Source organism: Portunus trituberculatus, chromosome 49, assembly GCF_017591435.1.
Source record: "Portunus trituberculatus isolate SZX2019 chromosome 49, ASM1759143v1, whole genome shotgun sequence".
Lineage (NCBI taxonomy): Eukaryota > Metazoa > Arthropoda > Malacostraca > Decapoda > Portunidae > Portunus > Portunus trituberculatus.
The window spans coordinates 14,290,360-14,317,708 of NC_059303.1; the positions used below are offsets into that span (position 1 = coordinate 14,290,360).

Genomic DNA, 27,349 nt, shown 5'->3' on the forward strand with positions numbered 1-27,349 from the left:
AAGATCTTTACATTATTAACCCCTTTAATACAAGAACACATTTTTACCTTCAGGTTTGTTTGCGATTAGACCATTTTATTCACACTAGAAAGGATCTATGGAGGTCAGAAGATTAATGTCTACAGTCTTCACTATTTTTATCCCCCTCATAAGTTTCTGAAGCTGTATAAAATCACCAAACAGTAAGCAGAATGAATATGGAAAAGTGTCATGGTACTCAAGGGGTTAACAGGAGAAACAAGTCTTGAGAACCCGGCTAGTCATCTCTGTGGCCTTAGAAAACAGCGGTGGTGAGAGAACAAAGACGGGGGGGGGCTAAAATAATTACTCTGTTATTTTTCATTTACAGATTTAGATTTCTACAACGTTTATGCCTTGAAATATTCCAGAGTAGGATACAGTATTCTACCAACATACACGTACACTCCTCTTCTTCCTCCTCCAACTCCTCCTCCTCCTCCTCCTCCTCCTCCTCCTCCTCCTCCTCCTCCTCTTCATCGTCATCTCACGCAGGAAGCTATACCGTATTAGGCGCAGAAGAGACCCTTGCATGACACCACTTCACTATGCCAGGCTAAACACACACACACACACACACACACACACACACACACACTCTCTCTCTCTCTCTCTCTCTCTCTCTCTCTCTCTCTCTCTCTCTCTCTCTCTCTCTCTCTCTCTGTCAAACGCACCTTTAGTTTATTGCACTCAATGTATTCTCTCTACTCTTGTGCATTGTGTGTGTGTGTGTGTGTGTGAGAGAGAGAGAGAGAGAGAGAGAGAGAGAGAGAGAGAGAGAGAGAGGTTAATAGACGAATACGTAGATAAGTAGTTAGATAGATAGCTATATAGTAGATAGATAGATAAATAGATAGATAGATAAATAGAAAGATAGCTAGGTAGACAGATTTATAGATAGATAGACAGATAGATAAATAGATAGATAGATAGATAGATAAAGACTGAATAAACCATCACTAATGAACTACATAATGACAAAATAATTTACAACCTATTAATGACCCGACAGTAAAACAGGTTATTGGCTCCATTTGTATTGATCTACACTTACCATCCTCCTCCCTACGCCTCTCTCTCTCTCTCTCTCTAATCAGCAAGAAGATTAATATGACACCTTATTGTTGTTAAATGAAAGGAGGAGGAGGAGGAGGAGGAGGAGGAGGAGGAGGAGGAGGGAAGGCTGAGAGGGATATGAAACTTTATCTCTGGAAGTTTATGAAGATGTATCTGGGAGGGGGTGTGAGGGGAGGAGAGAGGATGTTGAGGTAAGGAAAGGATTGGGATGGGGGAAGGTGGTGGTGGTGGTGGTATTATTGTTTTGTTTTATAATTCTGTCCTCTCTCTCTCTCTCTCTCTCTCTCTCTCTCTCTCTCTCTCTCTCTCTCTCTCTCTCTCTCTCTTTTCCCCTTTTCTCTGTTCCTCTCTTCCTCTCTTTCCCTTTCCATTTTTCTGTTATTTCAGGGGTGTTTTCACGTGCACTCACTCACACACACACACACACACACACACACACACACACACACACACACACACACACACACACACACACGTACAGGAGATGGCAATTTCCACGTAGCTTTGAAGTGCACAACTCATCTCAGGTGTTTTATTTCCCTCTTTGATGACTCTCTCTCTCTCTCTCTCTCTCTCTCTCTCTCTCTCTCTCTCTCTCTCTCTCTCTCTCAAACTCCCCCTCCCCCAGTTCCCAGTTTCCTTTATCCTCTCGTATTCCTCCTCTTCCACATTCGCCGAGAGATCGATGCCTTTGCCAGGGCGCCTCACTTAGCATTCCAAATTGTCCTCCCTTTGATGTCCCTCCAGCCCAGGGCACCACCACCACCACCACCACCACTACTACTACTACTACTACTACTACTACTACTATTGCTGGTGGTGATGGTGGTGGTCGTGGAGGTAGTGGTGGTGTTTGTTATGTTATTCGTTTGTTATGTGGTGGTTTGGTGGATTTTTGGGTGGTTCTGTGGTGAATTGTGGTTGATTGATGGTTTTGTGGTGCGTTTGTGGTTGTATGGTGGTTCTGTGATTCTATTATGGTTCTGTGTGATGTGGTGGTTCTGTAGTGTTTTGTGGTACTGTGATGGTTTTATGGTGGTTCTGTGGTGGTTCTGTGGTGGTTTTGTGGTTATTTTTTGGTTCTGTGGTGATTTTGTGGTTGCGGTGATTTTGTGGTTTAGTGGTGCGTTTGCGGTGGTTCTATGTGGTGATTCTGTGGTTCTGTGGTGATTCTATGGTTTTAGGGTAATAGTTTTTAAGTTCTGTTACTCTGTGGTGGTTCTGTGATGATTATGTAGTTCCATGTTAGTTCTGTGGTTCTCTTCTTTGGTTCCAGGTCTATAGTTTTAAGTTCTGTGATTCCAGATTCTTAAGATTCCAGGTTCCACGATTCCAGGACCCTGGTTTGCAGTTTTTTGTGGTTTTCTATGGTAAATTATGTGGTTCTGTACTTAAAGCATTAGTTTGACTGATTGGTAAGGGTATAAGCTCTCTCTCTCTCTCTCTCTCTCTCTCTCTCTCTCTCTCTCTGTAGTAGTAGTGGTAAACATCAGCTTATTGCCAAAAAAATATAAAAAAAACACCACAAACAAATAATAATAAAGAAAAAGAAAAACAAATTAAATCATCCTCTCTCTCTCTCTCTCTCTCTCTCTCTCTCTCTCTCTCTCTCTCTCTCTCTCTCTCTCTCTCTCTCTAACAGACACACAGACAGACAGACATATCAAATAATTAGTATACAAAGTTATACCTATGTTCATTTGTTTGTTTGGCTGAGCGCGTGCACACACACACACACACACACACACACACACACACACACACACACACACACACACTAAATTCATGACTTATTTTTCATGTGATACTGATAATAATTATGAAAAATGTAAGGTATTAATGAATGAATAGAGAGAACGAGGGAAGAAAGAGGAGGAGGAGGAGGAAGAGGAAATACGAAAAATAAGTTAATGATGGTAAAAGGAGAGAGGAGGAGGAGGAGGAGGAGGAGGAAGAGGAAGGGCTGATGGGTAGACAATCCCTTGTATCTCGTCATTTGTTCTGGAGGCGTGGGAGGGAGAGGACGTGGGTGTGTGTGTGTGCGTGTGTGTAGGTTGGCGCGTGTTCATCCTCCCAGGTGAGTACATTTCAAGGTCACGTTAATTAGGGCAGGTATGGGCAAGATGTATTAGACTTAGACTAATACATCTTGGGTATGGGTGTAGAACTTCAGTGTTCTTTGTTGTAGAAAGTTGTGTCATATTATTTTTAATGTTGGGTGGTTTGTTTGGTAATTAACCCCTTCAGTCCTGGGTCGCATTTTTACCTTGAGTTTTGGGCGTGATCAGACCATTTTATTGACATTAGGAATAGTCAATTGACGTCAGACGATTAATAGCCAGTCTTCACCATTTTAATCCCCCAGATAAGTTTCTAATGCTGTGTAAAATCACCAAACCGTAAGCAGAATGGATATGGAAACGTGTCGTGGTACTGAAGCTGTTTACTTATTACATTGTCCCTTGTTACCAAATTATCGACCCGTGCAGGGACCACGCGCCGAGGTCTCCAGCCTGGGATTCGAACCGGTCCTCAAGGATTCGTAGCCTCTGCACCATTAACGCCTTCAGTGGTTGAACGCATTTTTACCCTGAGTTTTGCGTGTGATTAGACCATTTTATTGACAATAGGAAGTACCTGTGAAGATCAGAAGATTAATGGCCACAGTTTTCATTATCTTGACCACATAAATTTCTGAAGCTGTGTAAAATCACCAAATAGCTAGTAAGCAGAATGAATATGGAAAAGCGTCATAGTACTGAAGAGGTTAATTCATAGGGGCCAGTTGTGGGGAGACGAAAAGCTGACTAAATTGATGATTCCTAGATTTCTGGGTACAAGGATTATGATGATGACGATGATGGTGATGAAAATGATGTTCGAGTTAGTATATCGTGAGTTTAAAGGCTCGTATTCTCAAACCCCTGTGCTTCACTTCCACTATTTAAATTTATACGAGTTTTTAAGGTGTCTTTTTTTCACGGTTCTAGAGGCAGAGTGACAAGATTTCTACATTACTAACTTGAGAAACACTGTAGAAAACCCCGCTATTCACCCCTATGGCCTTGGGAAATAGTCGTGGTGAGAACTGAAAGAGCAGTGTTTCTGAATACGGACATAAGAGGAGAAAGGTAGGCATTTTGAAGATAAGAAGTTAAATGGTATTGCAAACCTGAGAAGCAAAACATGGTGGTAACAACTAGATAACTGCATCACACACAGAAAAACATGATCGACATGATGAAAATAATGATTAACAAAACAAACCAAATCGTCAAATAACTTTTAATTATATAATACCTCCAATACATACGATCTCTTTCCCACTCACTCGCTCAATTCAATAAGTAACGCAACATAGACTTGAATAGTAGATGAATATACACCACAAATCATATAACCTACCTGGTGTTAATTATATACACGTCACCTGTGCTGTGTGGAAGCCAGGGGTGGGTGGATCACGTGGGTGTCTGGAGGAGGGAGGAGGAGGAGGAGGAAAAGATGAAGAAGAAGAAGCAGCAGCAAAGAAGAAGGAGAAGGAGAAAGAGAAGAGGAGGAAGAAGAAGACGAAGACAAAGAAGAAGAAAGACAAGAAGAAGGAAGAGAAGGAGAAGGAAAAGGAGAAGAAAAAAAGTGAAGAATTAGAGGGGAGGAGAATGGATGAGAAGGGAAGGGGAGGGGAGAAGAATGGGGAAGGGGCAGGGGAGGAGAATGGGGGAGGTGGAGGTGAATAGGGGAGGTGGAGGTGAATAGGGGGGAGGAGGAGGAACTTAGATATGGGAGGGTGAGGAAGAAACCATAAGAGGGGGAAGGGTGAGGTGAGAGGAGGAAAAGAAAAATGAAATAGATAAGGAAAGAGGACAAGAAGAGAAGAGCTTCATGGATAAAGGGAAGAGATGAGAGATGAGAGAAAGGAAGATGAGTAGATGGATTAGAAAAGATGAGGAAGACAGCATGGAAAAGAGGAGATAGAGAGTAGAGAGAAGAGGGTAGATAGATGAGAGGAGGAAAGAATGGAGATAATATACTCGTAGATGAAAAAGAGAATAAGGAAAAGAAAGAGAGCACCAAAGAAGGAGATGAAGGGAAGAAGTAGCAGTAGAGGGAAATAAATGATAAGGGAAAAGATGAGGAAATAAAAAAAAAAAAGAGGAAAGTGGAGAGGATAAAAAGATAAAGAAAGATTGCCTAGTATGAGAGAACAAATTGAAAGGATGAAGGGAAGGAAGAGAAAGGGAAGGACGGGAGGGAGGGAGAGTGGGAGCTCCATGCATAAGCCAACACATGCTCTCACTCAGTCCACATGTAAGGCAGCAGAGGAGAGAGAGTCCTGCATACCACACTCTTGCACCAGGGTATTATGTCAGGCACAGATCAAGAGGGGGAGGGGAGATCAAATATAGCAAAGGAGTGCTGGAATACAAGGCTAGTGGTCTCAACAATATATATCACATCACACACACACACACTGGCCACTGCATGTCAATTGGTGAGATTAGACCAATGAATATTAAGTTTGGTTAGATTGTTTTTCATAGACAGATATGTATAGATGTGACAGCAGTAACCTTGGTGGTGGTAATAGCCTGAATAACAATGAAGTACTATGGTTGCAGTGAGTTACCCCCTTCAGTACTTGGACACATTTTTACCTTGAGATATGTGTACAATTAGACCATTTTATTGACATTAGGAAGGGTCAATGGAGGTCAGAAGATTAATGGCCACAGTCTTCGCTATTTTAATCCCCCATATAAGTTTCTGAAGCTGTATAAAATCACCAAATGGTAAGAAGAATAAATATGAGAATGTATCATGGTACTGAAGGAGTCAAGTATGCATGAGGTGTTTTCTCAGTCCAGCCAGTTTTGGAGTGTCTTGAAAGAATTGAAAAATTGATATGAAGGGTCAATGCATATGCATTGATTTCACCTCCCATCACTGCTTTTGCTGCCTGGTAGATGCCTGTACACTAAACTTAACCCATTCAGCACCATGATGCATTTCTATATTCATTCTGGTTTCTATTTGGTGATTTTATACAGCTTCAGAAACTTGTGTGGTGATTAAAATAGTGAAGACTGTGGCCATCAATCTTCTAACCTCCATAGACCCTTCCTAATGTCAATAAAATGGTCCAATTGTACACAAATCTCAAGGTAAAAGTGTGTCCCAGTAGGGATCAAAATAGTGATAACTATGGCTATTAATCTTCTGACCTCCATAAACCCTTCCTAATGTCAATAAAATGGTCTAATGGTACCCAAATCTCAAGGTAAAAATGTGTCTCAGTACTGAAAGGGTTAATGCTGTGTTGCTGTACTTTAGTGTGGATACTTTCAGAGGGGTGTTTTCAAGAGTTTAATAGCATTTAGATGGTCTCTTCATTATCTTCATTTGCAGTTTTCATAGAGTGAGGTTTTAGTGGCAATAATATTAATACCTTCTTTAGCTCAAAAACTCCTCTGAAAAGCCCACATAGTATAGGAAAAAAATGTCTCTCTCTTCCAGCAGTATTCTGGTCCTTGCATTTCCCTTGGTGAATTTCTATCCTCTGGTTTATTCACTCTTTCCTCCCACACATATTTTATCACTTCCCCTCTTTTCATCATCATCATTTGTTAATGTCCACATCTTCCCATTTAGGATGGTGTTGGACAGGCGATGACTGCTTTCCACAACTGGCGATCTTGTGCCATATGTTTTTCTATCCCCAACAAATTTGTATCCTGTCACTTCTCTCTTTTCCTTACTCTCACATCATATCACTTTCATTTTCCTTCCTCACTCATGCATCATTTTACCATCTCTCTTCTCACTCTTTCCTTGTCCTTTACAATTTCTGAGTAATTCTTATCTGTTTCATGTCACTTTCATTTTCCCTCCTCACTCGTGCATCATTTTTCTATCTTTCGTCTCTTTCTTTGTCCTTTACAATTTCTGAGTAATTTTTATTTATTTATTTCTTATCACTTTCATTTTCCCTCCTTACTTGTGCATCATTTTTCTATCTCTCTTGTCTCTTTCTTTGTCATTTACAATTCCTGAGTAGTTCTCCATTTTTTTTGTCCCAAGAGTTCCCAGGTGTAATTACTTTTATTTCTTCTCACACCGCAGCTTCTCCCACTCCCTCCTGTGGATCTCCTTCCTTGGTCCCCAGTTCTCTGCAGGTCTAAAGATGCTCCTCAGTCTCTGTTGGAGTCAAAGAACTGTCACTCTCTCACTGAAGAACCTGACAAATTACTGATCATTTTGTATTTTGTTTAGTGTTTATGGGTATTGTCTTGTGTGTTAACTTGGTAGGCAAACTACTATTACTACTACTGCTGCTGCTGTTGTCTAATGGATATTGTAGTTAGTTCCTGTCTCATCAGTTAACTTGAAGACTGACTACTACTACTACTACTACTACTACTACCACCATTTTTGTTACATATATAGTTGTTACTGTTACTAATATGAAGCAACTAGAATTAACATAACAAAAAGCACCTTACCTTACATAAAGACAAGAAAAGCAAAAGAAAATAAAAAAAGAAAATATAAAAGGATTAGCATACAGGAGACCATAAGATTAGCATTATATAAACCACTTCACTTGACAAAATGACTAGACAAACATGAACTGGGAAGAGAAGGGAGGAAATTCAATAACTAACACAAGAACTAGTAATATCAACACCCCTTCAACTCACCTCAATGAATGTCTCTCCTTTTGCCTTGTAGAGTGAGATGAGAAAGAAGGCTGGTACCATACTGACAGCAACACCAGTCAAGGTCCATGCACAGGCTACAGAAAAGAGAGTGTGTGTGGGGAAGGTTGTTGGGAAAATGTCACTCCATTGTAAAGGTGAGGTTATGTAGATTTGATTAGGTACAGACAGGTCAGGGATGATTTGAGTAAGGTTATAAAAAAAAGTAAAAGGCAGGCAGAGATAAAACTAGCTAGAGCTGGGAGTAAAGATCCCAAAAAATTATATAGTTATTACAAGGTCAGTGATAAAAGAAATAAGGATAGGATTGGACCACTCAGAAAAGATGGTGTAGTAGTGGATCAAAATGAAGACATAGTAGAATTATTGAATGAACAATTTTCTTCAGTATTTACTAGGGAAAGAATAGGAAATCCTGTTACAAACAGTGCGACGAGTAGTTTAAGAGCTTTAGAAAATATTGATATAAAACCGGGAATTATTAGGAAATTTATTCTTGAACTAGACGATAGGAAAGCCAGTGGTCCTGATGAGCTACATGCCAGAGTACTTAGGGAGGGTGTAGACAGTATTTCTGAAGCACTTAAGTTAATCTTTGAAAGATCACTTAGGTTTGCTGAGATACCTCAGGACTGGAAGTTAGCTAATGTTACTCCAATATTTAAAAAAGGTAGGAAGGATGATGCGAATAATTATAGACCGATCAGTTTAACTAGTATAGTATGTAAGATACTAGAGAAAATCATTAAGGGTAGTATTTGGGAGCATTTAAATGAGAATAGATTAATTAGAGATACCCAACATGGCTTTAGATCAGGGAGGTCCTGTCTTACAAATTTGCTCGATATCTTAGAATATATTACCAAGGAGTTAGATGATGGAAATAGCATAGATGTTATATATCTAGATTTTAGCAAGGCATTTGATAAGGTACCGCATAGGAGGCTAGTGTACAAATTGAGACTACATGGGATAGGGGGTAGGTTAGTTGATTGGATTAGTGAATGGCTTTCTGATAGGAAACAGAGAGTAGTATTAAATGGGGCAATGTCTGAGTGGAAGGAAGTGGTTAGTGGGTACCCCAAGGATCAGTGCTAGGACCTCTTCTTTTCTTGGTGTACATTAACGATTTAGATATAGGAATTAGTAGCAAAGTATCAAAGTTTGCAGATGATACTAAGATAGCATGTGCAGTACAGGGTGAAAAGGACAATTACAGAATACAACGAGACCTGGACAGGCTGATAGCATGGGCAGACAGGTGGCAGATGGAGTTTAATTCTAAAAGTGTCAGGTTATGCATTTAGGTAAAGACAACACAAACTTTAACTATGAGATGGAGGGATGTTGGCTAGAGGCAGTAGAGGAAGGAAAGGATTTAGGAGTAGTGATAGACAGGACTATGAAATTTTCAAAGCAATGTTTAGAAGCAAGAAATAGGGCAAATAGGATCCTGGGTTTTATAAATAGAAATGTTAGTTATAAAAGTAAGGAAGTGGTGCGTAGCTTATATAATTCCTATGTTAGGCCCCATTTAGAGTATTGCATACAGGCCTGGTCACCCCACTATAGGCAGGATATCAACATGTTAGAAGCAGTTCAGAGAAGAGCAACTAGGATGATACCAGCATTAAAGTGCCTGGAGTATAGAGATAGATTAAAGGAATTAAACATGTTTTCATTTGAGAGGAGATGTATAAGAGGATATGATAGAGTTATTTAAAATGTTCTCAGATACAAACTACATAGATGTGAGATCTTTCTTTACCTTAGAGGAGGAAATAGGACTAGAAATCATGGCAGGAAGATTAGAAAGCAAGGCTGCAGGTTAGATATAAGAAAATATTTCTTTAGTCATAGGGTGGTAGACTTCTGGAATGCATTGCCAGAGAGGGTTGTAAATAGCACTAGTTTGACAATGTTTAAAACAGATTAGATAAGCACTTAAATTTATTAGATTTATAATTATGTATAGCACTGCATGATAGTTTTATAAGAAATTTACTATAGTTAAATAAGACATGATCCCCATGTATGGGGACCACAAATTGTAGAGGATTTCGCTGCAGGACTTAGCCCTGTTAATGGGCCAAATATTTAGAATTAGTATATAATGTATTGTGTACTTGTAAGTGTATCTTTAAGTACTGATGACGAGGTCGCTGTGCGACAGATACAGGATAACCTAGATGGGCCCTGGTGGCCCTTTGTTATCCTATTATTTATGTTATGTTATGTTATGTTACTGACAATATTCTCTTAACTTCTGTCAATTTCTTCTTCTTGGTGTTTATTCTTATCTTTGAATCTTAATGACATATTTGTGAAGGATTAACTACAAAACTTCTTGACTCTGATCATGATTTTCTCTTGTTATTCTCTCACTCGTTTATCTCCTCATTTATCTTACTCTTCACTCCTCTCTCTCTTCAAGTTACCCTCTCTCCCCCTCCTTCATTTACATTAACGATTTAGATATAGGAATTAGTAGCAAAGTATCAAAGTTTGCAGATGATACTAAGATAGCATGTGCAGTACAGGGTGAAAAGGACAATTACAGAATACAACAAGACCTGGACAGGCTGATAGCATGGGCAGACAGGTGGCAAATGGAGTTTAATTCTAAAAAGTGTCAGGTTATGCATTTAGGTAAAGACAACACAAACTTTAGCTATGAGATGGAGGGATGTTGGCTAGAGGCAGTAGAGGAGGGAAAGGATTTAGGAGTAGTGATAGACAGGACTATGAAATTTTCAAAGCAATGTTTAGAAGCAAGAAATAGGGCAAATAGGATCCTGGGTTTTATAAATAGAAATGTTAGTTATAAAAGTAAGGAAGTGGTGTGTAGCTTATATAATTCCTATGTTAGGCCCCATTTAGAGTATTGCATACAGGCCTGGTCACCCCACTATAGGCAGGATATCAACATGTTAGAAGCAGTTCAGAGAAGAGCAACTAGGATGATGCCAGCATTAAAGCGCCTGGAGTATAGAGATAGATTAAAGGAATTAAACATGTTTTCATTTGAGAGATGTATAAGAGGGAATATGATAGAGTTATTTAAAATGTTTTCAGATACAAACTACATGTGAGATCTTTCTTTACCTTAGAGGAGGAAGTAGGACTAGAAATCATGGCAGGAAGATTAGAAAGCAAGGCTGCAGGTTAGATAGAAGAAAATATTTCTTTAGTCATAGAGTGGTACACTTCTGGAATGCATTGCCAGAGAGGGTTGTAAATAGCACTAGTTTGACAATGTTGAAAAACAGATTAGATAAGCACTTCAATTATTAGATTTATAATTATGTATAGCACTGCATGATAGTTTTTATAAGAAATTTACTATAGTTAAACCAGACATGATCCCCATGTATGGGGATCACAGATTGTAGAGGAATTCGCTGCAGGACTTAGCCCTGTAAATGGGCCAAATATTTAAAATTAGTATATAATGTATTGTGTACTTGTAAGTGTATCTTTAAGTACTGATGACGAGGTCGCTGTGCGACTGATACAGGATAACCTAGATGGGCCCTGGTGGCCCTTTGTTATCCTATTATTTATGTTATGTTATGTTATGTTACTGACAATATTCTCTTAACTTCTGTCAATTTCTTCTTCTTGGTTTTTATTCTTATCTTTGAATCTTAATGACATATTTGTGAAGGATTAACTGCAAAACTTCTTGACTCTGATCATGATTTTCTCTTGTTATTCTCTCACTCGTTTATCTCCTCATTTATCTTACTCTTCACTCCTCTCTCTCTTCAAGTTACCCTCTCTCCCCCTCCTTCATTTACATTAACGATTTAGATATAGGAATTAGTAGCAAAGTATCAAAGTTTGCAGATGATACTAAGATAGCATGTGCAGTACAGGGTGAAAAGGACAATTACAGAATACAACAAGACCTGGACAGGCTGATAGCATGGGCAGACAGGTGGCAAATGGAGTTTAATTCTAAAAAGTGTCAGGTTATGCATTTAGGTAAAGACAACACAAACTTTAGCTATGAGATGGAGGGATGTTGGCTAGAGGCAGTAGAGGAGGGAAAGGATTTAGGAGTAGTGATAGACAGGACTATGAAATTTTCAAAGCAATGTTTAGAAGCAAGAAATAGGGCAAATAGGATCCTGGGTTTTATAAATAGAAATGTTAGTTATAAAAGTAAGGAAGTGGTGTAGCTTATATAATTCCTATGTTAGGCCCCATTTAGAGTATTGCATACAGGCCTGGTCACCCCACTATAGGCAGGATATCAACATGTTAGAAGCAGTTCAGAGAAGAGCAACTAGGATGATGCCAGCATTAAAGCGCCTGGAGTATAGAGATAGATTAAAGGAATTAAACATGTTTTCATTTGAGAGATGTATAAGAGGGGATATGATAGAGTTATTTAAAATGTTCTCAGATACAAACTACATAGATGTGAGATCTTTCTTTACCTTAGAGGAGGGAAGTAGGACTAGAAATCATGGCAGGAAGATTAGAAAGCAAGGCTGCAGGTTAGATAGAAGAAAATATTTCTTTAGTCATAGAGTGGTACACTTCTGGAATGCATTGCCAGAGAGGGTTGTAAATAGCACTAGTTTGACAATGTTGAAAAACAGATTAGATAAGCACTTCAATTATTAGATTTATAATTATGTATAGCACTGCATGATAGTTTTTATAAGAAATTTACTATAGTTAAACCAGACATGATCCCCATGTATGGGGATCACAGATTGTAGAGGAATTCGCTGCAGGACTTAGCCCTGTAAATGGGCCAAATATTTAAAATTAGTATATAATGTATTGTGTACTTGTAAGTGTATCTTTAAGTACTGATGACGAGGTCGCTGTGCGACTGATACAGGATAACCTAGATGGGCCCTGGTGGCCCTTTGTTATCCTATTATTTATGTTATGTTATGTTCACACACACACACACACACACACACAAGATTAGAATAGGTTAGGTTAAGATAATTTAATATTCTGACTGACACCCACACCCACACACACACACACACACATACAAGATTAGAATAGGTTAGGTTAAGATAATTTCATATTCTGACACACACACACACACACACACACACACACACACACACACACACAGATGAGAATAGGTTAGGTTAAGATAATTTAATATTCTGACACACACACACACATACACACACACACACACACACACACACACACACACACACACACACACACACACACACACACACACACACACACACACACGAACAGGATTAGTCCCGAAAGAGTGGAAAAGAGCTGACATTGTGCCTATATATAAGAATGGTAGTAGAATGGAACCGCTAAATTATAGACCAGTATCGTTGACTAGTATATTGTGCAAGGTATGTGAAGAAGTAATTAAAGCTAAGTGGAGTGAGTATCTAGAAAGTGAAAACATTCTGAGTGAAAGGCAGTTTGGTTTCAGAAAAGGAAGATCGTGTGTATCCAATTTATTATGTTTCTATTCATGAGTGACTGACATACTACAACATAGAGAGGGATGGGTGGATGCTATCTACCTGGACTTGAGAAAGGCCTTTGATAAAGTACCACACAATAGACTGATGTGGAAACTAAAGATGACTGGAGGAGTAAATGATAAACTAGCAAAATGGATGGAAAATTACTTAATGGAAAGAGAAATGAGAACAGTGGTGAGAGGAAAGAAATCCGAGTGGAAGAAGGTAACCAGTGGAGTTCCACAAGGGTCAGTGCTGGGTCCCATCATGTTTTTGATTTATGTTAATGATATGCCAGTAGGAATTGACAGTTATATGAACATGTTTGAGGACGATACTAAAATTATGAGGAGAATAAAGAATGTGGAAGATTGTAACAAGTTACAGGAAGATCTTGATAAAATATATGAGTGGAGTAAAGAGTGGCAGATGGAATTTAATATAGACAAGACCCATGTTATGAAAATGGGAAGAAGTAGATACAGACCAAACTGGGATTACAGACTAGGTGATGAGAAAATTAAAGAGACCAATTAGGAGAAATACTTATGAGTAACCGTGCAAAACACTTTGTCACCGGAGAAACACATTAACAAGATTTTTTGGAAAACATACAACATGCTTCAAAATGTTGGCCTTGCATTCCACTACCTAGATGAAGGAATAATGAAGAAGATATGATGTACCTTAATAAGACCCCAGCTAGAATATGCAGCATGTGTCTGGTCACCGCATATGAAGAAAAATGTGAAGAAGATAGAAAGGGTACAAAGGCTGGCAACAAGGATGGTACCAGGACTCAGGGAGTTAGACTATGAGGAAAGACTGAGGAAGCTGGGGCTGACCACATTAGAAGAGAGAAGAACAAGAGGAGACATGATAACTATGTATAAATTGGTGAACAAGATTGACATACTGGATAGAGAGTTGATAAAGGTGACCACAAGTAATTATCTCCGAGGACATGGAAAAAAGCTAATAAAGGACATCTGTCTAAATGACGTGAGAAAATACAGTTTCCCGCATCGTAGCATTAATAAGTGGAATAAACTGAGCAGTCATGTCGTTGATGCGGTGTGTGTCAATCAGATGAAAGAGAGATATGACAGGAATGGACAAGGATACAGGACACAGAGAGCTTAGCTCGAGCCCTGTAATACACAAATAGGTAAATACAAATAGGTAAATACACACACACACACACACACACACACACACACACACACAAAACAAACAAACAAACAAACAAATCTTCCAAGTGGACTGTTCACTGCAACATTTCAATAAATTTGTGGGACAGCGTGTAGTCTGGCCTTCCCGCCGCTGCTGCCGCCAACACCACCACCACCACCACCACCACCACAGCCAGCTGTGCCATCCTGACCCACTCCCGGCTGGCTAGTTGTGACCTTTGACCTGAAATGAGAAGGTTAGGTTAGCTTAGGTAACAGGAAAACAGACCAACAAGCACACAGACACACACATTACAAGCCTTCCTATTTGAGCTAATTTCTCCTTAACTAGTAGTAGTAGTAGTGGTAGTAGTACAGTAGTGAGTGGTAGTAGTTCTAGTAGTAGTAGTGAGGTAGCAGTAGTAGTGGTGAAATAGTAGTAGTGCAGTAGTACCAGGTAGTTAGCAGTAGTGCAGTAGTACTAGTAGTAGCTGGTAGTAGTTTCTGGTAGTAGTGGTAGTAGTGGTAGTGGTAGTAGTAGTAGTAGTAGTAGTAGTAGTAGTAGTAGTAGTAGTAGTAGTAGTAGTAGTAGTAGTAGTAGTAGTAGTAGTAGTATACTACTACTACTACTACTACTACTACTACTACTACTACTACTACTAAACTTCCCTCACCTTCTCGACAAGTTCCCTGGCCAGAGGTTTGTTTCCTGTTTTCATGATGTGGTTGGTGAATTTCCTGTAAGAGAGAGAGTTAAGTTAGGTTAGGGACACATGTACACACACACACACACACACACACACACACACACACACACACACACACACACACACACACACACACACACACACACACACACACACACACACACACACACAGACACACAGACAGACACACACACACACACCTGACAAGCGGGTGGTGGAGTACGGAGGTGGTGTGGGTGCTGTGGGCCGCTCGGACCGCCCGCTACTCAAATTCCTTCATCTCCCCGCTGTCCTCCATCTCCTGCAGTTTTGAGGCATGTACGCCGGGGGTATTGGCTGTATCTCACCCCCTGCCACCCTTGCCAAGCACCCTCCAAGCAGTCATCCCTGCCAAGCCCCCGGTCACATTCACACCGGCCACACAAGCAACATGACCCCTGGGGATAAAAAATTTGGTTAAGGTCTTTTAGCATAAGAGAGACTGGAAAAGGACAACTGAAAGGTAAAGGGGAGAATAGCCCCTCCTGTCACCCCCGCAAGCCCCTCGTCACCCCCCAGGCCAGCCACACAACCCCAGGGGATTAAAAAGTAGATTAGGGTCATTTTAGCATATGAGAAGACTGCATAAGGGAGAAAAGCCCCCTCTTGTGACCCACGCCAGCCCCATCACCCCTGCCAGCCCCCCATCACCCCCCAGGCCAGCCACACAACCCCGGGGATTAAAAATTAGATTAGGGTCATTTTAGCATGAGAGGACTGGAGAAACCGTTTTTATTGATTTATTTTTTGTATCTAAGATTCTTGGCTAAGGAGGAACATAAAAATGACAAAAATAACAAAAACTAGCCCTACTCCGGTGCCAGTCCCCTTACAGAGTTGAGAGAATAAGTCAAATAGATTAAATAAATACTAGACACTCTCTCTCTCTTTCTCTCCCTCACACACACACACAAGTTTACCTCTTCAACATAACAATAATAATAAAAACTAGCCCTACTCCGGTGCCAGTCCCCTTACAGAGCCGATAGAATGAATTAAATATTAAAATAAATAACACACACATACACACACACACACACACACACACACACACATGGAGGATAATAAGATACCTAAAAAGGAATTATATAAAATGTTGGAGTAACTTAAAGATGATAAAGCGATGGGACCAGATGAAGTTTCAGGAAAATTATTGAAGGAGTGTAGAGAAGAATTGATTGCTCCATTATATGATATTATAAGGTGCTCATTAGAAACAGGGGAAGTACCAGTAGAGTGGAAGAGAGCTGAAGTGGTGCCCATTTATAAGGGAGGCAGTAAGGAAGAACCTCTGAACTATAGACCTGTGTCTCTAACAAGTGTGGTCGGTAAGATTTGTGAGAGGGTGATAAAGAAATATTGGATACGGTTCCTGGAGGATCATAAGTTTTTATCGGATCATCAATTTGGCTTCAGGAAAGGGAGGTCATGTGTAACAAATCTACTGAGCTTTTATTCAAGAGTGGTTGACAAAATACAGGAGAGAGAGGGATGGATGGACTGTGTATATTTGGATTTAAAGAAAGCTTTTGACAAGGTACCTCACAGAGACTGTTATGGAAAGTAGAGATTTATGGAGGACTGAAAGGAAAAGTGTTAAAGTGGATGGAAAACTACTTGAGATGGAGGAGATGAGAACGGTAATAAGGGATGCAAGGTCGGACTGGTTGGTGGTGGAGAGTGGAGTCCCACAAGGCTCAGTGCTGGCACCAATACTTTTCCTGGTATATATAAATGACATGCCAGAGGAGTAAACAGTTATATTAATTTGTTTGCGGATGATGCAAAGTTGTGTAGGTGTGTGAAGAGTGAAGAAGATTGTGAAATTTTACAGGCAGACCTGGATAAGATTTGGGAGTGGAGCAAGAGGTGGCAAATGGAATTTAATCTGAGCAAAAGTCATGTGATGGAGATGGGAAGAGTGGAAGACGGCCAAGAGGGTCATATAAGATGGGTGAAGAAGTAGTGTTGAAAAAGGTGGAAAAGGAAAAGGATTTGGGAGTGATAATACAAGACCATGGGCAGTTTGAGGCTCATATTGATAAGATGTTTGGAGAAACGTATAATTTGATAAAAAATATTGGATTAGCCTTCCATTATATGGATAAAGATATGATGAAGAAATTAATTAGTATGGTAATTAGACCAAGATTGAAATATGCTGGAGTGGTCTGGTCCCCTTATAAAATGAAGCATATAAGGAAGTTGGAGAGATTGCAGAGAATGGCAACAAAAATGGTTCCGGAATTGGCAGAAATGACCTATGAGGAGAGATTAAAAGAAATGAATTTACCTACCTTGGAACAAAGAAGAGAAAGAGGAGATTTAATACAGGTTTATAAACTGTTGAATGGACTGGATGAAGTGGATAATGAGCAAATGATGTTGAGAGAGGAAAACTTAAGTAGAACTACAAGATCGCATAGTAAAAAGATAGCCAAGGGAATATGTTTGAAGGATGTGAAAAAATATAGTTTCCCACAAAGATGTGTGGAGGTGTGGAATGGTTTGAGTGAGGAGGTGGTGTTAGCAAGGAGTGTGCATAGTTTTAAAGGAAAGTTGGATGTGTATGGATATGGAGCCACACGAGTATGATACCCAGGCCCTGTAAAATTACAACTAGGTGAATACACACACACACACACAGCTCAGTGGTTAGAGCACTTCACAAGCCAGAGAACCTTCGATTCCCCCCGGGTGGAGATATTTGGGTGTCTCCTTTCACGTGTAGCCCTGTTCACCTAGCAGTGAGTAGGTACATGTAAATCGAGGAGTTGTGACCTTGTTGTCCCGGTGTGTGGTGTGTGCCTGGTCTCAGGCCTATCCGAAGATCGTAAATAATGAGCTCTGAGCTCGTTCCGTAAGGTAACGTCTGGCTGTCTCGTCAGAGACTGCAGCAGATCAAACAGTGAATTACACACACACACACACACACACACACACACACACACACACACACACACACACACACTAGTTCAATGGTTAGAGCACTGGCTTCACAAGCCAGAGGACCGGGGTGTGAAATACACACACACAATTACCCTCTCAAAAATCATATGAATACCAGTAACTACACAATGGCACTCCACACACACATGCACCAATGCCACAGGGCTCACCAGGCACTGCTAACCCCCCATGACATTCACACTGGCCTCAAATCATTAAATAAGACACGTATCCTGGTGGCCATTAGTGGTTGTGGTGGGGCATCAACAATTCCGCCTTTTCAACGGGTATTCATTTACATTATTATTTTTACCTTATTTTCTTTATTTTTTCGTGTTTCTTATTTTTTTATGAATTTTTAAGCTTTTTATATTTTCCCGTTGTTTTCTTATTATATTTTTTTCTTTTTCTTATTTTGAATGTATTTTTGACATCCTCTGACACTCAAACCACAAAAAACACTCAAAACTTGCACAAACACACTCAAAACATCATGTAACACTTTGAAACACCAATAAACACACCCAAAAATCTTTAAAAAAACAATATTACACACCACAATAACCTCTACACACCCAACACACGCTCAAAACACACCCAAAACACTTAAAACACTCAAAACTAACACAAACACACTCAAAACACCATGCAACACTTTCAAACACCAATATACACAGCCAAAACTCACTAGAAACACCCAATGCAAACAAAACAGCCTCTACACACACCCAACACACGCGCCACACACCAAAACAACTTCAAATCGTCCTAAAACACACTCAAGACACCATACACCACCTTAAAAGGCTGCCAAACACGCACACAACTCACTACAAAACCCAATATACACCCAAATCACTCCCACACACACCCAAAGCTCTTCAAACACTCAAAACTGTCGCAAAATACATGATAACCCCTCAAAATGCCCCCAAACACACTCAAAACACACGCCAATACTCAAACACTTCCACACCACACTCAAGATACGTCAAATATGCCTCAATACATCCAACGCACACTGAAAACATACTTATAACACCTAAAACACTCTGCAATACTGCCAAACACACTTAAAATACCCCAAATATACCCACCACTACACCAAAAGCATTGTAAAGAACGGCAACATTACAAGGGTGACTTACCTAAATGTTGTGGCTTGACTCCTCCTCTTCTTCCGCTTCCCTTTCTCATTCCTCCTCCTCTGTTTCCCTTTTTTAGTCTTTCTGTTGCTTCCATCTACACGCCTGAGCCTAGAAACACACCACAACACTCAGAAAACACTAGATATTAGGCAAAATATTGAGGAAGTGGCTTGGCAGCCTTGGCTGGTCCTCCTCTTCCTCCTACTTTTCTCCTTCCTTCCTCCTCCTCCTCCTTTATTTCTCCTTTCTTCTTCCTTCTACCATTATTATCTACACACCAGAGCCCTGAAACACACGCAAACACGTAGAAATCACTAGATATTAGGCAAAATACTGACGAACTGGGCGGCTGGGAGGAGGGACGCCAGCCCAAGGCCTGTGACGTCACAGAATGCGCGGGACCAGCGGAGACTCGTCTAAATTACGTAAATAATTTGAAAATTGACCCATAGAAAAAACGAAGCCACGGCCGAATGCTTGACATTTTACGACTGTGAACAAACTTTAACTAACATCCACAACATAAAAACATCTCCTGCCTAACTAGTTTCAAAGAATTGTGTAAATTAACTATATTATAAATTATAAAATCATTTGCACTCATGAAACTCAAAAACGTCCACCCATTTCCACTTTATATTTATTTTGAAAAATATTAGACAATATAAACTCTCTTCTCAGGCGTCCAACAGTTAGCTAGGACCAGAAGTGAACCAATGAAACTTATTTATGTCAAACAAAACCATTCAAATCCAAACTCATCAAAAACTCTTGTCAAGTCCAGCCATTTTCACTTGGCGAGTATTTTAACACACTTGACACAGTCTGAGCTTTCTTTTAAGGCATTGGACACCGAGTTAGACCGTCAACCAAAACGTAATTAAATCAAATACAAAATATAAAACTTACGTTTAACGGGACCAAACACCATTTCAAAGTCCACATATTTGACTCAATGGGTTGATTTCACGCCTAAATCAGCACAGACGACTCTTTGCCACCATAAAGGCCCACTTACACCTTCAAATAAAAAAACTCAAAAAAGCAGATGGAAAATTTGGCCGTTGAAAAGACATTTATACACGCCATAAAACACCACTAAACGCCACATATTTACCAAACTCTGGCGCGGAACACTCTTCAAACACAACGCAGTATTTATAGGAACCATAAAAACACACCATGGAAGCGTAATATTATCATTAGCAAATATGTGAAAAAAGTATAGAAACCTGCTGGTGGCCCAGGAGGCGGGGGCTCGGGAGGAGAGCGGAGGGGGACCGGGGGTGGGCTACATCCGGGGAGAGGGAGGCGGGAACAGCTGGGGCAGGGGCTCTGAGTCCATGTGTTGCCTTTATCAGCTCACCACAACAAAATGAAGGTATATCGGGAAGAAGTGACCACGGCTATGAAATGTCAGACTGGTGACTGCATTGTGACACATGTTTGGCTGAAGGAAGCAAGTCACATCTCCTAAAACTTGCCTCTTTACTGCAAAACACACTCAGAACACCTTGCAACACCTCAAAACGCACTAGAAACACACAAAAATGACGCAAAACACACTCAAAATGGCCCCAAACACACCCAAAACTTTTACCAATCGCCTTCCTCAACACCTGGGCACAAGTCACACTGTTTTCACTCTCACTTGTAAAGCTAACCCAAGAAATAAGTGAACGGCCTCAAACGTACCTCACACATGAACGCTATGGAGGATTGTGGTGTACGCTGACACCGTGTACTGCTGTCTCACTCACTGCTTGGTGCTCCTAAACACTGCACACTTATGTCTGTGTGTGTTATTTGGTGTTTAAGAGTGTTTGGGGGCATGTTTCTGTGTGTGTGTGTGTGGCAAGACTGAGGACTAACACTAAACACCACCACGGGTATGAGTGTGTTTGGCTGTGTTTACGAGTGTTTGAGGTATATAAGTGTATGTATGGCTGTGTTTGAGGTATATGAGTGTATGTATGGCTGTGTTTACGAGTGTTTGAGGTATATAAATGTGTTTTAAGTATGTATGGCTGTGTATGGGTGTGTGTGGGTGTGTATGGGTGTATGGCAAGATAGGACACACCACCACCACCAACAACAACAACACAACTGGTCCTCCCGGTTGACGTGTAGGGGCGGGTGTGTTTGTGATGATCCTTAGTATAAATGTGTATAATAACTTACTAAATCTATTATTAATGAGACACTACTTCTATAAATTGCACATATTGATTTATTCTTTATTTTTCATCCTTTCTTTTCGTTGTATTGCCCTGCTGTGGTTATAGAAAGGCAGTATACATGAAACAGCTTCTACGTTTACAGGAGTGTTTTGATATAGCGCGGGAAAAGGAAAGAGAAATCGAGATATTTGAAAGGTATATCGGGAAGAAGTGACCACGGCTATGAAATGTCAGACTGGTGACTGCATTGTGACACATGTTTGGCTGAAGGAAGCAAGTCACATCTCCTAAAACTTGCCTCTTTACTGCAAAACACACTCAGATATTTCCCTCGTTCTCTATTTCTATCGCCTCTTTTCTTGATCTATGAGTATTTCTGGCAATATACCACAGTGAAGTGATCATAAGTAAAGGAATATACACATCTTATCGATCTACGAGTTGATTTATTTATCTATCTATCTATTTATCTTTCTATCTGTCCATTTATCTATTCATTCTGGTGACTATTTGGTGATTTTCTACAGCTTCACAAACTCATGTGGGGGTTTAAATAGTGAAGACTGTGGCCATTAATCTTCTGCCCTCCATACACCCTTCCTGATGTCAATAAAATGGTCTTATCTCTCTCTTAGCCCACCACCTCTCTCTCTCTTTCAGCCCACCACGGACACCCTCCCCTCTCTCTCTCTCTCTCTCTCTCTCTCTCTCTCTCTCTCTCTCTCTCAAAACCTCAATTTTTTCTCACATTTCCTTTCTTTAAACCACTAAATAAACTCCACTCTCACTCTTTCTCTTAGCCTACCACCACAGACACCCCTCTCTCTCTCTCTCTCTCTCTCACACACACACACACACACACACACAAAGATAGAAAAGATAGACTAAAATTGGAGGTGGAATAATTGTGTTAAGAGGAAAAGAGTTAGTAGTGTAAAAGTAGTGTAAAATGAAGTGGTGGGTGTGGTGGTGAGTGATGGAAGGCAAGATATCAATATTGTAAGTGTGTATGTACCACCCAAAACAACAAGTGGATGGTCAAATGATCAGTCTAACAGTATGGTGGAAAGCACATTGGAAACAATGACAAATGAAGCTGCAAAGAAAGCAAAATGGTTCTACTTGGAGATTTCAACTGTAAAGACGTCAATTGGGAAGAATTTGAAGTGGGGAATGGTGGAGAATGGGGTGAGCAGAGCAGCTATTAAATTATGCGGTGGGAAATTTGATGACACAGTGGGTGAGGCATCCAACAAGGGGAAGGAGGGGTGATGCCCCGTCGAGACTGGACTTGATACTCACAAAGGGAGTCCATCTACAAAATGAGATTGAGCATGAGTGTCCTTTGGGGAAGAGTGATCATGAAGGATTGAAATTTGAGGTCAAGGTGGGATTCACCAAAGATAATGAAGTTGGATACAAGGAGGAATGCCTAAATTATTATGCTAAGGGAAGATACAAGGAGTTGAGAAATGACTTTGGAAATGTGGATTGGTCCCAAATGTACCAGGAAACAAACATGCACTTCAAATATGAAAAATTGATGGAGGCCGCAGAGAAGTTTGTGCCAAAATATATATACTAAGAAAATCTTAAAGGGAGATCAATGGTTTAACAAAACCTGTGACAAGGCAAAAAGGGAGAAGGAAAAGGCATGGGAAAAATACAAACAAGAGGAAGTGGAGAGAGAAGCATATAGGAATGCAAGAAAGAAATATGTTCAAGTGAGAACAACAACAACAACAACAACAACAACAACAACAACAACAATTTCAACAGAGAATTGTGAAAGTGATCCCAAAATGTTTGATAAATTCATTAATGGTAAGTTAGAGAAAAAAGAAAGAGTTGATAAATGAAAGGTTGGAGATTATATATATGAAGATACAAGTGTCATTGTTGAAAAATTGAATGAGGATTTGTGCCAAGTATTCACACAAGAAACACAATTCAATCGACGGGTGTTACCTGTGTGTGACAAGATGGATGCAACAAAGAGTCACACTGCAAAAGTTTTGTTGAGTCAATTAGATGTTAACAAGGCAATGGGACCAGAAGAATGTTAAAAGAATGAATGTCAAGAGCAGTTGCTAGATCCAATTTTAGATTTAACAAGAACATTTATCAACACGGGACAGGTGCACCCACCAGTACAATCAATGGAAAAGGGCAAATGTATGTAGTACCAATTTACAAAAGTGGATGTCGCATGGAACCATTGAATTATAGAGCTGTTTCTTTGACCACCATTATGTGTAACATATGTGAACAAGTGATCAAAAGCAAGTGGTGTGACTTCCTGGAAAACAAACAAATACTAAGTGAGAAACAGTTTGGCTTTACAAAAGGGAAATGGTGTGTATCAAATTTGCTATGTTTCTACTCAAGAGTGGTGGATATTTGACAAGAGAGGGATGGATGGGTTGATTGTGTATACCTACACTTCAAAAAAGCATTTGATAAAGTACCACATAACAGATTGATGTGGAAGTGAAGTAGTATCGGAGGAATGAGGGCAAATCTGACGGAGTGGATGAGAAATGATTTGACAGGTAGAGAAATGAGGACGGTGGGAGTGAAGGGAGTGAAGTCAGAGTGGAGGAAGGTAACCAAGGAGTTCGGTGCTTGGTCCTGATCAATTATTATATAAATGACATGCCAGAGGGAGTGAGAAGTTACTGTAGTATAGGAATATGTTTGCAGATGAGGCAAAGATGAGGAGGACAGTGAGGAATATGCATCACTGTAATATACTGCACAAGGACTTGGACAAAATATAGGAATGGAGCAGGACGTGGCAAATGGAATTCAATACCAACAAAACCTGTGGAATGAGAATGGCTACAACTAAATATACACCCTATAAAGACTGGGGGGGGGGGGGGAAGACTGTACGTAATTGAAGTCAGTGAAGAAAAAGACTTGGGAGTGACTGTACAGAGTAATTAATCTGTCTCCAGAAAAGCACATTAATCGAATAATATTTTGCAAAACGTACAGCATGCTCCAAAGTATAGGATGGGCATTTAATTAGGTGGACGGGAACATGATAAAGAAGATATTGACCAGCCTGATTAGGCCACAGTTGGAATATGCATCAGTAATTTGGTGAGCATACATGAAGAAACCAACATGTCAATCAAGTGGAAAGAGTGCAGAGGTTAGCAACAAGAATGATAGGAGGTACCGTATGAGGAGAGGTTAAATAGGCTGGAATGAAGCATGTTGGAAGAAAGAAGAGTCACAGGGGATATGATAACAATGTTCAAAATAGTACATGGAGTGGACATATTGGATAGGGAGAACCTGATCACGATGGCATCCACTAATTACCTAAGAGGACACCCAAACAAAATACTGAAGGACTCCTGCACGAGCCACATCAACAAGTATGTATGTATGTATGTATGTATGTATAGCTTCCCGTATCGGAGCATTGATGCATGGAACAAACTGAGCGTGGATGTGGTGTGTGCGGCGACTGTCACTCAAATGAACCACAAATTGGACCAGTGTGGACAAACAGACAGGACATACACACCTACGGCTTGGACACACACACACACACACACACACACACACACACACACACACACACATTATCATTATACAAGTGTTTTCCTTTACAAATTAATTGATGGTGCGAGTTGGTGCCATTAAAATATAGATGTTAATGGAGTAATCTTTTAATGGCTTCACTGTATATATGGACAGGGATGTTGATTATTATTATTATTATTATTATTGTTGCTGTTATTGCTGTTTGTTTGGGTTAATATATATACAATGGTTTATTTGTGAGAGAGAGAGAGAGAGAGAGAGAGAGAGAGAGAGAGAGAGAGAGAGAGAGAGAGAGAGAGAGAGAGAGGGACCTCACTGTGCAAGACATGAAATCGGTGTTTCAGCTGCCCAGTGCCTCTTTGGACAACACTGCGTGTCTGCTTGTGAGCCCTGAAAGAAAACATCAATGATAATAACAGCCATCATATACTATTAACCTGTCAATATGATGGGGACAATCAAAATTCTATCCAGGTGTTGTTGTATTAAATTATTTTCATGATTTATTTTTCTTGCTCTAAAAACCAAAATGTATTAGTAGGAACTGTGGCACTGTCCAAATGAAGTGGTCCCTCCAGTTTTCCTCGTTTCCCAGCTCCACCCTCACAGCTCTCACTCAGCCGACATGACATCTATTGAAAATATGATAACCAAAACATTGAAGTAATGCAGTTCACAACCTGCACAGTGGGACATCTTGCCTCAAACTAGGGACGGGCGGGTACCCGGATAACTACCCGGGTAGTAGAGTACTGAGTATCGAGACGGGTACCCGGGACGAACGAAGGTTGTCGGGTAATTTTCACGGGTATTTCTTATAATATTATTAGGCACCCATTCTGGTGTAGAGAGTACAGATGTGCGCGATTACGGTGAAAATATTTAATGTCTAGACTCTTAGAGTATGGATAATGTTTACCGATGTGCGATCATTAATGAAATATGGAGATGATTAGAAATATATCGTTCATGCTGTACTGCGTAGTGAGTATCTAGACGGGTACCCGGGTAAAACATAATGTCGGGTATTGCTCACCGGTAAGCAGTCTTGTCTTGGAGTACACAGTGAGTACCGAAGTCTTATTATTAATAAAATATGATGATAACGATGAATATATATATATATATATATATATATATATATATATATATATATATATATATATATATATATATATATATATATATATATATATATATATATATATATATATATATATATATATATATATACGTGTGTGTGTGTCTGGTTTATAATCTTGGTAATCGTCTCGACATTAATCCCGGGAGCCGGGATCACTGTGCGCTGGGTGCCGGGTAAGCGTTTTGATGGTTACCAGGCAGCTACCCGGGTAGCGCGTTGGTCCTACTCACTCACTTTGAGCCCCGGGACCACCGCGCGCTGGAGGGTGTGCCTGATGGATACCGGGTAGCTACCCGGGTAGTGGAACCGGGTAGCGCGGGTAGTCTGAGACGGGTACCCGTACCCACGATTACCTGAAAAGCCGTACTCTGCCCATCCCTACCTCAAACTGAATTCAAATTCATACCACAAGTCTCAAGGCCACCATGATTGGTTGAATAAATTATGATTTTTTTTTTCATTGGCTGCCAGTTCACTTTCAAACGGAAGTAACCAATCAGCGGAAACAATAGCTCAAACAAAACGAGTCACTAATGTTGGCCCGCACGCTAGCCGCTGCCCTGGGTCGAGCAGCTCTCGCGCCAGTCTGTCTCTGTTCTATTGACTCGGGAGTGAGATCGCCAAAAATACGATTAAATTTTTGAAATTCGGTATCACCATTATAAATAGGTTGCGCCTTATAAATATGGGATTAAAAATACTCGTAATGAGGAGCTCTATCTCATGAGGTGGGTAAAAAACATTTAGTGGAATGTGGTGAAACACTGGAATAATACCGTTTTTTGTATGTTTTTGTAATGTCAACTATAGCTACCTATGTATAGTGTTTATTTTTTTTTGGTGTGGGTTGGCTAGGGTAGACTTATTGTGGGTGTTTTCCAGGTGTGATTTAAGGGTTGTTTGTGGAGTGCAGGTGTGTGTGTGTGTGTGTGTGTGTGTATGTATAGTTTTACAGGGCCTGGGCTTTATGCTCGTGTGGTCCCGTCTCCATATCTAGACTTATCTAATTTTTCTTTAAAACTATGTACACTCTTTGCTGACACCACTTCCTCACTCAAACTGTTCCAAGTCTCAACACATCTTTGCGGGAAACTAAAATTTTTAACATCTCTCAGACATCATCCCTTCCTTAGTTTCTTACTATGCGATCTTGTGCTTCTAAAG

At 40.2% G+C, this 27,349-nt stretch overlaps 2 long non-coding RNA genes across 2 annotated transcripts; both read right to left on the bottom strand.

The window, feature by feature from the left end:
• Positions 1–6,858: 6,858 nt before the first annotated feature.
• LOC123499341 lies at positions 6,859–8,081 on the bottom strand. The gene is made up of 2 exons (XR_006672950.1): positions 7,794–8,081; positions 6,859–7,290 (listed from the first exon to the last, which is right to left on the bottom strand). It is a non-coding gene; the product is annotated as an uncharacterized LOC123499341 (long non-coding RNA).
• Positions 8,082–14,437: 6,356 nt separating this feature from the next.
• On the bottom strand, positions 14,438–15,505 carry LOC123499340. Its single transcript, XR_006672949.1, has 3 exons — positions 15,365–15,505; positions 15,132–15,195; positions 14,438–14,701 (listed from the first exon to the last, which is right to left on the bottom strand). It is a non-coding gene; the product is annotated as an uncharacterized LOC123499340 (long non-coding RNA).
• Positions 15,506–27,349: the final 11,844 nt, after the last annotated feature.